General features: G+C 54.2%; 1 long non-coding RNA gene across 5 annotated transcripts; it reads right to left on the bottom strand.

The window, feature by feature from the left end:
• Nucleotides 1-32: 32 nt before the first annotated feature.
• LOC126487429 (uncharacterized) lies at nucleotides 33-10,062 on the bottom strand. 5 transcript variants are annotated; one of them, XR_007588378.1, is made up of 5 exons: nucleotides 9,950-10,062; nucleotides 6,516-6,746; nucleotides 4,605-4,791; nucleotides 3,132-3,291; nucleotides 33-1,761 (listed from the first exon to the last, which is right to left on the bottom strand). It is a non-coding gene; the product is annotated as an uncharacterized lncRNA (long non-coding RNA). The 5 variants fall into 5 exon arrangements; XR_007588376.1 differs by having other exon boundaries at nucleotides 3,132-3,367; XR_007588379.1 differs by lacking the exon at nucleotides 4,605-4,791 and adding an exon at nucleotides 8,029-8,195 and having other exon boundaries at nucleotides 3,132-3,367.
• Nucleotides 10,063-11,169: the final 1,107 nt, after the last annotated feature.

The following is an 11,169-nucleotide window of genomic DNA, read 5'->3' on the forward strand; positions in this document are numbered from 1 at the left end:
TGGGGCTGGGTAGACCTGGAATTCAGGCTCAGTTCTGTTCTTAAGTGACATCATCTCCCCATGCCTCAGTTTCCCCACTTGTAAAATAAGGACAATGACACTTACTTCCTTGTGGGGTTTTTTGTTGTTGTTGTCTTTTTTAAAAGTAAAATTGAAGCTGGATGTTGGTTGCACATGCCTTTAATCCCAGCATGGGAGGGAGAGGCAGTGGATCTCTGTGAGTGAGTTCGAGGCCAGCCTCGAGGTGAGCGAGTTACAGGACAGGCTCCAAAGCTACAGAGAAACCCTGTCTCAAAAACAAAATAAATAAGCAAATAAATAAATAAAATTGATTTTTATTAGCTAATTTGTGTGTATGCCGTATGTGTTCCTGTGTGTGCAGGTTGACGTCAGTGTCTGCATCCTAGATCTTCATATTACTTGTTTGCGTTTGTGGGAGGGGTGTATACACAGGCATGCACATGTGGAGAGATGTGGAGACTGGAGGTTAACATTGAGGGTCTTTCCCTAGTGCTCCGAATTTTATTTTTTGAGTCAGGGTCTCACAGATCTGATAGAGTTGCTGGTCAGTGAGTCTCAGGGGTCCTTCTGTCTTTGCCTCTACAGGGCTCAGATTACAGAGGTAGGCTGCAGTACCAGGCTTTTTTTAATGTGAATTGTGGGGATTGAACTCGGGCCCTCATGCTTGTATGGTAAGTGCCTTACCTGCTGAGCCATCTCCCCAGCCTCCAAGGGATTGCTTTTGAGACATGGTTTCACTTTGTAGGCCAGGTTAGCCTCAAACTGGCAAGCCTTTTGCCTTAGCCTCCTGCTTGCTGGAGGGTCCCCAGTCAGCGAAAGCCTAGATTTGTGTCTGGGCATCTGGCCGTGCAGCTCGACTCTATGACTGTGAGGTAAGATTCAGGCTGTCCATGCAGTTGCCTTGAGTTGGAGGCTGGAGAGGGGTGACCTGCCCCAGTTTCCCTTCCTGGTGAAATGGCCTTACAGCCACGGAACAGGGAGAGGGGTGGGCTAAAAAGAGACAAAGCGACTCAGAGATGACATCACACATGCATGTTGAGAGCCTACTGTGTTTTTGGGATGTTGGCATGGGGGCTGACTTTCCGCCCCTGACAGATACCTTTCCACTGTCTGCCTAGGCAGACAAGATTGTGATGGAGAGACCACAGCAGTGGCAGAACAGTGATGGGGGACAGGAGACATCTGGGCTGTGACTGCCCAAGGTGCAGAAGAAGGCCTGCAGGGAGACCTGTGTGTGGGACACGCGGTCCAGGCTGGACGAGCCATCAATGCAACGATCCTGAGGTTGGAGCAAGCAAGGCCTACTGGTGCTGGAAGGAAGGCACCTGGAGTGCAGCCTCGTCCTCCAGACTCCACTCTGGTCTCCCGGCAGAACCAACCTCGGGCCAGCATCGCCTTCCTGAGCCGTCCCAGCTGTTGCGGAGGCGCTGCTGCCCTGCTTGCTTGTTTAATGACAAACAGCATTTTTCATCCTCACCTAATTATGCAACAGTCGCTCATGGGACGGTTGCCACCAGTCCTCTCCCCTGGCGTGGGATGGTGCAGGCCTGAGGACCACAGCCTCTGCTCTGTGTCCTGTCCTGCCCGACCTCTGCGCCTTCACCTGTAGAATGCAGACAGTCCGCGGAGGGTCTGGAGGTGACGTGGCGCTCTCCCTGGTGCAGGAGGGTCCTGGGCTCTGCCAGGGCAGTGTGGAGCCTCAGGGCACAGAGAAGAGTGCACCAGCCAACCTCTTGCAGCCTGTGGGAGGGTAGAGGACACCCATTTCTGGGACCAGACGAGGCTGCACGTGGCCAACCTCTGTGAGATGGGTGTGTACTGCTTGCTTTAGCCAGAGCCTCCTTCCACAGCAATGACAGAGACAGCGATGTGTCTCCAGCTGTCATTGTGCGGGACCTGCACACAATCACCCTCTGGAGTTGGTGTGTGGGTGAGGTTCTGGGAGGGCAATAGGGCTTCCTGTCGATTGAGAGCTCCAACTCCCCTGGGTCCTTCCTCCAGCCCCTCTTTCTGAGTTCCCGCCTCCCTAGAGAGGCGCGGCTCTACTGCCCGCACAGGAACTGAGCAGCCAGCAGCGCTAGAGTGGACCTGAACCAAGGCCTGCTGGGCAAAGCTGCCCATGCTGCAGGAATTGGCGGTGTCTTAGAATGCTTGTGGTTTTGTCCTTTTCTGACCTCCAGGCATCCTGGGCTACAACCGACAGAAGATGGCTGTCCTGTCACCTCTGGCAGGGGTGTTCGGACAGAACCATGGTGGAGGCATTTAATGTCAGAGATGTTTGCCAAAGGATCTGGGAGCAGCAGTGGAGAAAAAAGGACTTGGGGACCAAAGTCAGGACCTAGGGAGCTGCAGTCTCTCAGAGGCTCTGCAGAGCTCTGTCCCTTCTGAGCCAGGCCACCATGCCACCAGGCCACAAAGCCATCAAGCCTGCAGTCACCCCATCCTTTAGTCTCCACCTCATCCTGTATCCCTAGCAACACCTTGACTCTTTGCTTCTACCCTACTTGGACCCATGCTTCATGTGGTCAGGGGGCCCCTCAGAGCCCAGCCAGTGATGCTCTGCCCTGGTAAAGTTCCTGCTGTGCCTGTACTGACCCTCAAGCCCCGTCTGGCACCTCCACTTCAGCCAGTTGCTGCCACCTAGATTTCTCAGCCCTCATATATCTCATGACTACCTCATCTTGGCCCAACGGTCACCTGCTATGAAGGCCACCCCTGACTCCCCAGTCCCTCCGAGCAAAAGCTGCTCTTCTCACGTTCTGTGCTAACACCCCCAGAATCCAGTTCACACTGTGGCCAGAGGGTTCCTCTGGCACCCTAAGTTCTCACTGACCCTCTCTGTCTAGACTCTCTCTCTCTAGCCCTACCTCTGGGTTCAAGCTCCAGATAAGATCCCTGCAGGCCAAATGTCCCCCAGCCTCCACGTCCCCTGAGCTCTCCTGCATCAGCACTCAGACCCTGTGTTGTGCAGGAGATGTCCCTGTGATATCTGTATGGGGTCAGGATCACCTCCCCCAGCAGCTCCCTCCCTCCAGGCAGCCCCTGATGGAAGGAAGCCCCTGTCTTCTCCACACTCTCTGCGCCCTCTGTCCCCACACCCTGCCTCTCACCATGGGCGGCTCTGTCAGGACTGCTTCTCACTGCCCCAGCCAGGACCAAGCCTGTCGTAAGAGCGCTCCCTCCACTTTGTGCCGCTCTCCCACGACTCCTCGTCCAGCGGTGGGTCTTCCAGGCCAGACTGCACCTCTGCCATGTTGGCTGTCCAGGCCGCTGAAGTGACCAAGGGAAATACGTGGACGAGTGGACTCAGCCTCTCAGCTGGCAGCTGCACAGTGTCAGCTCAGAGCTGTGAAATGGCTTAAGTCAGAGCGCTGCCCTGCGTGCACAGGACCCGGGGGGGGGGGCCACATCCAGAGTGCGAAAAGACTCGGTTTAGACTGACAATGCAGAGGAGACTGGCTAGTCACACACATAAACCTAGCTAGCGGCAGGCCGTGCTCCTGGCCCCACCCCCTTCCTCTTCTGTTCCTGCAGTTCTCAGTCTCCCTGTTGGGTTTTTTATTTTTTTATTCTTTTCCTCTGCTGGCTTCCACTGTGTTTCACTGAGCACTGCAAAGTCCAGGAGGAGACCAGGGAATGGCTGTCAGCATGCAATTACACTTTCTAAGCCCTACTCAGTAGTCCAGTGGTCCCCAGACAGAACTGGTTTATTTAAGCTGGAGGGGACATTTAGAAGGTCAGCTTAACCTTGGAGCAGGACTGCAGTGCCACCCCCAAAGGAGAGCTGTGTGGGAGCAGTGTGGCTCGCCCCCAAACAGGAGCAGCCACCAGGAGATGGGAGTGAGAGGGTCAACACCACTACTTCCTGGTCTCTGCATCAGAGTCTAGAGGGGAGAATTCTCTGAGCAAAAAGCAGCCCAGGGGGGTGTGGGCTAAAGTCTTTCCCCAGAACCTCGAGTTGAAGGCAGGACAGTGAGGATCTCCAATGGGACAAAGCTACCCAACCGCGGGAGACTTTGCCAATTGTCCCTTTAAAGTGTTTGTTTTTCTGATTGTGGTGGAAATGGCATGCTTGTTGTTCAACCACCTCCAACAACTCAGAAAGGCATTTAAAACAGTGGCTCCAGCCCAGAGTGGCTTTGTCCCTGGAGGAGCATGTGGCAGTGTCTGGGGACATTTGAGGTTATGTTGGGGGCAGGGTGTCTCTGGCATCTGGTGGGAAAAGACCCAGACTCTGCCCCATTCTCCGAGGCTTAAAGTGACCTAAGGGACCCGTGTCTGTGGTGCCGAAGTGTAAACAATGGGATTTAAAGATGTAAAAACACTTTCCTGGGGTGCACACCTGTCATCTGAGCACTTGGGAGCCTGAGGCAGGAGGATTGCCATGAGAGTGACACATCAAGACCCTTTATCAAAGCGGAATACATGGCAAGCCTGCACACCCCAGACTCACTTGTTTTGTAGGGCTGGAGAGATGGCTAAGGGCACCTGTCGCTCAAGCAGAGAACCTGAGTTTGGGTCCCAGCCCCCACATGGTGGCTCACACGCTGACCCAAAGTAATTTAGGAGAGCGAAGGACTTACTTGGCTTTCACTTCCAAGTCACAGTCCATCCTTCAGGGACCTCACGGCAGGAACTTCAAACAGAAACCCGAGGAAGCCCCTTCCTGGCCAGCTCTTGGCTTTCGTGTGAGACCCAGCATGAGTCCCCTCCAGCCCATGGACTTCTCTCAGGTGACTCTGGCTGTGCTGGTTTGCCAATGACAAATAACTGGAACACCACCCAAAGGGGGAAGGAAAATCAGCTCCAGAGATGTGCCATGGCATGCCACATGCGCGTATACACACTAATAAATAAAAGCTTTTAAATACCCAAGGCCTTCCCCCCCCCCCCGGGGCACTGCTGGCCACCTGCTGCACATCAGCCTGCACACATGGCTTGAGGCACCGTTGGTCATGAGGTCTCTCATGTCACTTTTTTGTCTTTATTGTTTCCCTTTTGGCCATGGTACGGGGGACAGAACTCAGGCTCCTTCTTCAAGCAAGAACTGGGACACTGAGCTACAGCCCAACCACTATCCCTGCTTTCCGCGACCCCCACCCAGACAAAGTTTCTCTGTATTACAGCTCTGGCTGTCCTGGAACTCGCTCTGTAGACCAGGCTGGCCTCGAACTCACAGAGATCCACCTGTCTCTCCCTCCAGAGTGCTGGGATTAAAGGCCTGCGCCACCGCCACCCAGCTCCAACCACTATTTTCATTATTATTTTTAGCACAGTATGACTTTGGGTGGGTTCTTTGTTTGTTTGTTTGTTTTTTGCTTTGTTTTGTTTCTTGAGATAGGGTCTCCCTGTGCAGCCCAGGCTGTCTTTGAACTCGCGGTGACTGTCTTGTCTCTGCGCCCCCAGTGCCCGATCAGATACTTTCTGTCATGCCCAGCTAGCTTAGTACAGTCTGATTTTTCATCTGTGATATCTGTGTTTACTTATCCACCCCCCAATTTAGCATTTCAGACTTGACACTTCACTTTCATGAACAAAGCTATACCAAGAGCTCCTGTCCCTGGAAGGTCTGCAAACTGTTGTATGCTGAGTTGAATGCCCCAAACGCCCCCAACATTTCCACAACACTTTAGAACTCCTGGTCTTTGACGATCGTGTGTGAGGTCATTCTGCCCCAGGGACCCTGTGCTGTCCCTCAGCAGAGAACGGGAGACCTATTTCCGCACAGTCTGAGCTTGCCAGTCTGTGTGTGTGCCGATCTGATAGGCGGGAAAAATGACATCACTGAAGCTTTTATTTGCATTTCCTTGGCTACTGTCGGACCCAAACTTGTCTTCATACGTTCACCGCCCTTAGTAGTTTCTCCTTGGCGACTAGTTGGTTTCATGTTTATCTTGTCTTATTGTATTGCAAGAACTCTTTGTATATTAAGGCTGTGAGCCCTTTCTGAGAGTTCCACACTTCACTAATTGAACTTCCTCCCTTCCTTGCTTGCTTTCGAAGATCGTGCCTGAAGTTCCCTGGAGCGTTTCGCGATGGGCATTGGGAAATCGCTCTGGTAACCAGCCGGCTAACAGCACCCTCAGTTCCGGCCCGGTGCTGTCAGCCTCTGCCCACCGTGTGTCATTAACCCCTGCTCCTTTGCTGCCACACAGCAGATGGCTTTCCTGGCTGGGAGCGGGAGTTTCATTTTCACCTTCCTGCTGGCCCAGTGCCCTGAGACTGTTTACATAAGAAACGGTTTGATTATACTCTGCAGCCAATGGCAGCCTTTCACACAAGAGTGGTGGGGGGGGGGGGCAGGAACGTATAATCAAGGCCATTAACTGCACACAAAGCCTCACGGCCCACTCTGGGTTTCCCACCATCCCTAATGACAGTTTTCCAGGGAAAAGTAAAAGCAGGGTTATGGCCTTCTACTAGAAACGTGTTAAGGAACAGGCTTTTAAAAGGAGCCTGTGGCTTCACCCTAAAACCCCGGCTCTGGAACTCACCGGCTTTGGGAAAAGTCTTCTCCATAGCAGATTCCCTCACAAAAGCGCCATCTTCGAGGTCCACAGAGAGGGCTCAACGCCAGGGACCAGAAGCTCGTGCTGAAAGTTCTCCTTCTCTCCCAGGGTCCTTCAGTCCTGAGGTGTGATGAAACACCAAGGACTCTGTTCTTTCTGTTTCTCCTGCTCCCGGATGTTACGGATGCTCTCCTGGTTACCAGGCGACCGCTCCCGCTGCAGGCACAGCACACAATATTCCACAGATATGAGGATGGCCATTCCTTCTCGTGTGTCTCCTCTTGTGAGCTGCGCTCCCCCCACCCCTGCTGAGGCATCCCGTTATATCACAGGTCTCATTCCCAATCAGTCGTCACTGGGGAATGTCACCGGCTCAAACAGGTTTATGACTATAGCAACTTGCTTGGGGATGAGAGAGAAGAGGGACCACAGGCAGACACCACTTAACAAAACGGATCCCTGCTAGAAAAGAAGGCGTGGTCAGGGTGGGTCATGGGCACGATTCCCAGCAACCATTGGGGGGCATTAAGGACGGATGTGGCAAGCTACAGCTACCACGGTCCATACAGAACTCCCTATGGGAGGACCACTGCTGTAACAGGCCGGAGAGTCCCTTAGTTATCAGATTCCGAACCCAAGCCCGAGGTTTCTCATGTGGATAGCCCACAGGGACCTCACAATCAACAGCCCTTGAAGATCACACCTACCCCACTTGCTACATCGCTTACCTGGGCCAACAGCTGGTGACTCTGAACCTTCCTGCTTTCCCTACCCGCTGGGCCTGGATCCCCACCTCCACTGCCACTCTCCCCAGACCTATGGCCTGTGTCATCCCTTCCTGCTCCATCCTGTCCTCTTGCTCAGGGAAGCTCCTTGTGTTAGACCCCACAGCTGCAGTTGCTACCTCTCACCAAGGAACTGATCTTGTGTGAGCGCAGCTGGGCCCGCCTCGCTGGCTGAAAACTCTGCCAGGCTGGGGTGGGAGTCGGGGCTTTTGTTTTGTCTTGTTGTTGTTGCTTCAATCTTTTTGAAGGGATGAACAGACGCAGGCCGGGGATGTGGCTCGGCTGGGAGAGCATTTGCCTGGCGTGCGTTAAGCCCTGGGTCTGACCCTCAGCACCGCATGTGCTAGGTATGGTGGGGCACTCCCGTAATCCCAGGAGAATCAGAAGTTTGGGGTCAACGTGACTACACAGTCAGTAAAGGCCAACTTGGGCAAGAAATGAAAGGGGGGCTACGGAATCTGTGCGTTGCTCTGTAGTCTGAACAATCTTTCCAAGAAAAAAACCTAGCCATTGTACTCTCTTGCCTATAGTCAAGGCTCCTTTGGCCCTCAAGGCAAAGTCCAAGGGCTTAAGTGCCCCCCCCCCCGCCCGCCGCCACTGGAGGGACAGCCACCCATCCTGCCACAGCTCACCTATTCTTGCTCGCTACACTCAGTGCCCCCATGCCCCTTGGGTGCCCCCGAGCCTCTTATTCTATCTATCTGTTCCTGCACCTGGCTATGCTCTGTGCCTCTCCTGGAGACCCAGCTTCCGTCCATCCATCTGCTCTGCCGGTTCCACTCACAGCTTCCTCCCAGGCTCAAAATGACTGCCCTGACCCCTCTGTCGTGCCTTCGTCCCTGTCCGTGTGGAGTGAGAGTCACTTCTATTTACCGAAGGGCTGTGGAAGAAGCAGAGAGCAGACCCCAGATCGGTTTCACGTGCACGTCCTAGGTGCCTCTGGCACCTTACACCTAAGACTCAGGGCTCACTTGCGACTTGCGGTGCAGGTGACCAAGGGCAGCCTGGTTCATTCATCTGGCATGCAGGGCCACAACATTGTGGGGACCATCTGCACCCCCTGACAGGGTACCCCAGGGACTCCCTCAGAGACAGGACAGAGTCCTAGAGAGACCCCAACTGCCTAGCGCCAGCAAAAGTACTTACTGCCCTGCCCAGGATTACATAGCCTGGACCCGGAGGGAGGCGCCCCTGCTCTGTTGAGGGCCCTGAACTGGGTCCCTCTGCTGGGTCCCCTGCCCTGTCACTCCCCGTCTGGTCTCCATCTAGAAATCTCTTTTCTGTCTCTAAGAATCCACAGCCCAACCCAGGTGTCTCCCGTCCTGGGTGCAGCTCAGCTGCCCTGCTGGGGATGCACCGGACTCTGCTCCAGCTCGTTCCTCCCTAGGCTCTTCACCCAGAGGGTTGCAATGAGACAACAGGGCTTGCCTGTCTCTCCTCTCCCTTTATTCAGAGGCCAGCATGGACAGGAGAGACAGGGTCGCAGGAAGGATGCTTCCCTGTATTGGCCACACCCGCCCTTCCTCGTACCCCCTGACTCACTGCCCAATCAGAACCATCATTCCCACGTCACAGCTGGGAAAATCGAGGCTCAGAAAGATGAGGGCATTCTAAGCTCATGCTAAGAGTTGTGTTGAGGGGGGAGGAGCAGGTTTTGGATTCGAGGCCAGATTTCAGAACGAGGGAAATACTAGACAGCAAGGAAAAGGAATGATCTTGAACTTGGCCATAGAAGCCTGAGTGTCCATATGGGTCAATCAGAGCTCCTCAGTCTGGGTGACTCTGTCTCCCAGGACGTGTTTACAGCTGTCTGCAGACATCTGTGGCCATGGTGACGAGGGAAGGGACTGCTCCAAAGCCTAGCACAGAGAGACCTCTGGGTGCCCACAGTCCTGTGAAGTGAGGGACTTGACTGGCTGATTACGAGATAAAAGTTAGGCTTCAATGAAGCTGAGGTTTCGGATTTCTGTTGAAATTAGAGAAGGGCAATAAAGCCAGAGAAAGAAACAAATAACTCGGGGAACACAGTGGCCGCATCCGTGAGAGATCAAAGCCACACATAGCCAGGGAAGAAAAAAAATTATAACTGAGGAGGGTGGTTTGCTCCAGGATGCAAAGGTGCTGGGACTCCCATGAGAGGCGACCCTCACTTTGCAGCAAAGTGCCAGTGGAGGGGGCTGTGCGAGAGGCTCCCTGGGCTGTGACTCCAACAGTCAAGATTCCGGTGGGAGGTGGGGTATGTAACTGTCCCGTTGGCGGGGACCGGGGAGGAAAGGCCAGCACAGCCCGGCGCAGTCCACTGTGACATGAGGTAAGTTGACCTAGTGATGTGGCCTGGCTCCAGATGCCTGTCATGGGGTAAAGACTAAAGGCCAGCTGCAGAACCAGGTGATGTGGGACGAGCCCCAAACAGACACCAGTGTATAGTCCACTGTTCCTCCCTGAGCACGGGACCCTGATGTTGAAGCTACCACCTTCCCAGCATCCCTTAGCCATGAGGAGGAGATCATGCATGGCAGTCAGTAAGATGAGAGCAGAGAGCCCGGGCTGGGGCTCTGAAGAAGCCCCCTGTCCCTGCTGGGGATGCCACCCTGAACACTTGCTCAGCAATCCTGCCAGGAGAGGGGCACATACCAGCCAGGGAAGTGGTCCTCCAGGCGAGCTTGGAAGTGGCATACCCAAGTGGGTCATTGGTGACAGCCCTGAGCATGTCCACCAGCTGGGACCTGTCCCTACACATACACAGGCCTCTCAGACCTGAGAGTGACGAGCGCATGTTTGTACAAGCCTCTGGGGGCCGGTCCTTTTTCCTTGCAGCCAAACACTGTCCCTGTCATGTGGTAAACACAAGCTCCTATGTCTCTGGCCCTCCAGGGCAGAGCTGCATCCAAATATTGGCTATATAGCTAAAGACTTTTTCAGAAAAGGTTTTTTTTTTTTGTAGATGTATTTGTTATTTTTGTATTTGTGTAAGTGTGCCTGTTGGAGTCTGTGAGTGACACCTGAATGCAGGTGCCCCTGGAGGCCAGAAGAGGGTGCTGGGTCCCCTGGAGCTAGAGTTACAGAAGGCAGTAATGTTAGTGAGTGCTGGGAACCGAATTTGGGTTGTGGAAGAGCAACAGATGCTTTAATGGTTTAGCTAACTCCTCAGCCACATGGGTAAGGACTTTTGGAAATACAGTGGAAAGCTGGGCATGCTGGTGCACAGTTTTTACCCTGGGATTCAGGAGGCAGAGGCAAGCAGATCTCTGTGAGTTCAAGGCTAGATTGGTCTACATAATGAGTTCTAGGCTAGCTAGGGCTACATAGTGAGAGAGAGAGGAATAGGGATTACACAGTCCACTGCCCAGACAGTACCCTCCCTGACACAACTTTCTCAGTTCACCCATTGACAAGTCCCTGTCCCTTCTGACCCAAGTCCACATGCCAGAGGGTACCCAGAAGGCACCCCAACCGACGGTCAAAGAGCTACAGCAGTAGATTGGAAGGGAAGGCTCCACCTCCCAGGAGAGAAGCCTTGAACCGGGAAGGGAGGCTGTGGTCAGTGCAGCTGACCTCATGAAGCAGCCTCTGTCCCTGTCCCTGTCCTCCAGCACGGACATGAGATGCCCCCCTCCCGGGAGGTGGCCTGGCTACTGTCCCCGTTGTCTGTTTTCTTCCCAGAAGTGGGAGGCCGGCTCCATTTATCTCCAGGCCAAAGTCTCCCCTACCCCCCAGGGAAGAGGAGGGATGTCACCTGTCATCATGGTGCTGGTGAGTCACCTCCTGCTGGCTGGGGGCCACAGCCTGCCTGACCAACCTCCTGCCTCCTGGCTCCGGGGCAGGGGTGTGGGGTGGACATGAGAGCCTCACCC

Source organism: Alexandromys fortis, unplaced genomic scaffold, assembly GCF_014885135.2.
Source record: "Alexandromys fortis isolate MF-2015 unplaced genomic scaffold, M_Fortis_MF-2015_v1.1 scaffold_141, whole genome shotgun sequence".
NCBI classification, from domain to species: domain Eukaryota; kingdom Metazoa; phylum Chordata; class Mammalia; order Rodentia; family Cricetidae; genus Alexandromys; species Alexandromys fortis.